The sequence below is a fragment of the Scomber scombrus genome, chromosome 20 (assembly GCF_963691925.1).
Source record: "Scomber scombrus chromosome 20, fScoSco1.1, whole genome shotgun sequence".
Classification (NCBI taxonomy): Eukaryota; Metazoa; Chordata; class Actinopteri; order Scombriformes; family Scombridae; genus Scomber; species Scomber scombrus.
The window spans coordinates 4,827,888-4,830,387 of record NC_084989.1 but is presented as its reverse complement, the minus strand read 5'-3'; the positions used below and the strand labels follow the sequence as shown (position 1 = coordinate 4,830,387).

Genomic DNA, 2,500 nt, shown 5'->3' with positions numbered 1-2,500 from the left:
CAACAGAGGCCATGGAGGCACACCTAGGAGAGAAGAATGTCGTTTGACATATCTGTAACTAATAGCAATATCATTCATGACTACAAAAGCGAAACTGCAAAAACTAAATGATAACAGAGAGAATATTGTACGTAGTGCTTCTATGAGGTAAAAGACTCAGCAGAAGCGTAAGTAGTCCAGGTGCAGTCCAATTTTACAACTGGCTGGCTTGAAAGCAAGCAGGTTATCCTTTCTTCATTTCTGAAGAACGTTTTGACTACTCATCCAAGAGGTCCCTCCGGTGCTCATGGCTGGTGGGGAGACAGGAGAATAGTCAGAATTCCATCAGACAGCGCGTGAAGAAGATAAGCCATCGTTGTCGGCAGGATTCGAACCTGCGCGGGGAGACCCCAATGGATTTCTAGTCCATCGCCTTAACCACTCGGCCACGACAACCACTGTGAAGCACATCTGTGGCTGGGGCGTCAGATACATACATGTCACACGTGTTGTTCCACCTATTCTATGCTGTAGTACAACATTCATATAATCACCTCACAAACAGCTACACAGAGGGTTTGTAAGGGCAGTGTCACTATTCAGTTTTGGTGCATGACCGTATGGACAGACATCTGACAGGTAATAAAAGACTAACAAGCATGTGACAGGTGCGTCGCATTACCTTTACCTCCAAACAATCACTATTGTGCTTGTTTAACGTTTCCAGAAGTATTCAACAGGTCTCTCTGTCCTTTTTGTTACAATTTTTTTTATGAAGGAGCGTTTTTAACATTCTGTCTAGCTCATAAGCAAGCTGTGAGTATGTTTTTTTCAGTCTGAAGTTTTTTGTGCTACACAAAGTGGTTACAAGTTTGTCGTCTTCATAAAACCTCCTGGAGATGCCGGGGATTGAACCCGGGGCCTCATACATGCAAAGCATGCGCTCTACCACTGAGCTACATCCCCTGCACGCACAATGGAAAAAGACAGCACCGACACGCAAAGACAATTAAACAAAGAGCATTTAGATTAACCTAAACTGGAATGCAGAGTCATTGTTTATATAAAACCTGAGCTACAAATGAGCGGACGAGAGCCTTACGCTAGCTGCTGGCTTGTAGCAGGCCGTGCCGGGATCTGTTTCTGCCGCAATTTTGGCCATTTTAACTTAAGGTCAATGGGGATTGGTTGGCTTTTGGAGCCGGCTTCAAGTGGCCATCGGAGGAACTGCATTACGCACTTCCCGATCGGCTTCACTTTTCAGCCCTGGAGGTCCCTGCCTGCTTTAAAACAACACAGCTGAACTGCGATGGCCGGGAATCGAACCCGGGTCAACTGCTTGGAAGGCAGCTATGCTCACCACTATACCACCATCGCTATTAAAGAGCTGCGATTTTGTGCCCGGCCAGCATTTTATATCATTATAAGCGTTGGACGAGGAGAGGAAGAGCAACAGAGGCCATGGAGGCACACCTAGGAGAGAAGAATGTCGTTTGACATATCTGTAACTAATAGCAATATCATTCATGACTACAAAAGCGAAACTGCAAAAACTAAATGATAACAGAGAGAATATTGTACGTAGTGCTTCTATGAGGTAAAAGACTCCGCAGAAGCGTAAGTAGTCCAGGTGCAGTCCAATTTTACAACTGGCTGGCTTGAAAGCAAGCAGGTTATCCTCGCTTCATTTCTGAAGACATTTTGACTACTCATCCAAAAGGTCTGTCCCGTGCTCATGGCTGGTGGGGAGACAGGAGAATTGTAAGAATTCCATCAGACAGCGCGTGAAGAAGATAAGCCATCGTTGTCGGCAGGATTCAAACCTGCGCGGGGAGACCCCAATGGATTTCTAGTCCATCGCCTTAACCACTCGGCCACGACAACCACTGTGAAGCACATCTGTGGCTGGAGCGTCAGATGCATACATGTCACACGTGTTGTTCCACCTATTCTACTCTGTAGTACAACATTCATATAATCACCTCACAAACAGCTACACAGAGGGTTTGTAAGGGCAGTGTCACTCTTCAGTTTTGGTGCATGACCGTATGGATAGAGATCTGACAGGTAATAAAAGACAAACAAGCATGTGACAGGTGCGTCGCATTACCTTTACCTCCAAACAATCACTATTGTGCTTGTTTAACATTTCGAGAAGTATTCAACAGGTCTCTCTGTCCTTTCTTGTTACAATTTTTTTTATGAAGGAGCGTTTTTAACATTCTGTCTAGCTCATAAGCAAGCTGTGAGTATGTTTTTTTCAGTCTGAAGTTTTTTGTGCTACACAAAGTGGTTACAAGTTTGTCGTCTTCATAAAACCTCCTGGAGATGCCGGGGATTGAACCCGGGGCCTCATACATGCAAAGCATGCGCTCTACCACTGAGCTACATCCCCTGCACGCACAATGGAAAAAGACAGCACCGACACGCAAAGACAATTAAACAAAGAGCATTTAGATTAACCTAAGGTGGAATGAGGAGTCATTGTTTATATAAAACCTGAGCTACAAATGAGCGGACG

General features: G+C 45.0%; 1 protein-coding gene and 5 non-coding genes across 6 annotated transcripts in view; 1 reads left to right on the top strand and 5 right to left on the bottom strand.

The window, feature by feature from the left end:
• sspo (SCO-spondin) overlaps positions 1-2,500 on the top strand; it is a 98,992-nt gene that overhangs the window by 38,572 nt on the left and 57,920 nt on the right. The window lies entirely within an intron of this gene.
• On the bottom strand, positions 354-435 carry trnas-aga (transfer RNA serine (anticodon AGA)). Its single transcript has one exon. It is a non-coding gene; the product is annotated as a tRNA-Ser (tRNA).
• Positions 874-945, bottom strand: trnaa-ugc (transfer RNA alanine (anticodon UGC)). Its single transcript has one exon. It is a non-coding gene; the product is annotated as a tRNA-Ala (tRNA).
• Positions 1,285-1,356, bottom strand: trnag-ucc (transfer RNA glycine (anticodon UCC)). Its single transcript has one exon. It is a non-coding gene; the product is annotated as a tRNA-Gly (tRNA).
• Positions 1,782-1,863, bottom strand: trnas-aga (transfer RNA serine (anticodon AGA)). Its single transcript has one exon. It is a non-coding gene; the product is annotated as a tRNA-Ser (tRNA).
• trnaa-ugc (transfer RNA alanine (anticodon UGC)) lies at positions 2,303-2,374 on the bottom strand. The gene has a single exon. It is a non-coding gene; the product is annotated as a tRNA-Ala (tRNA).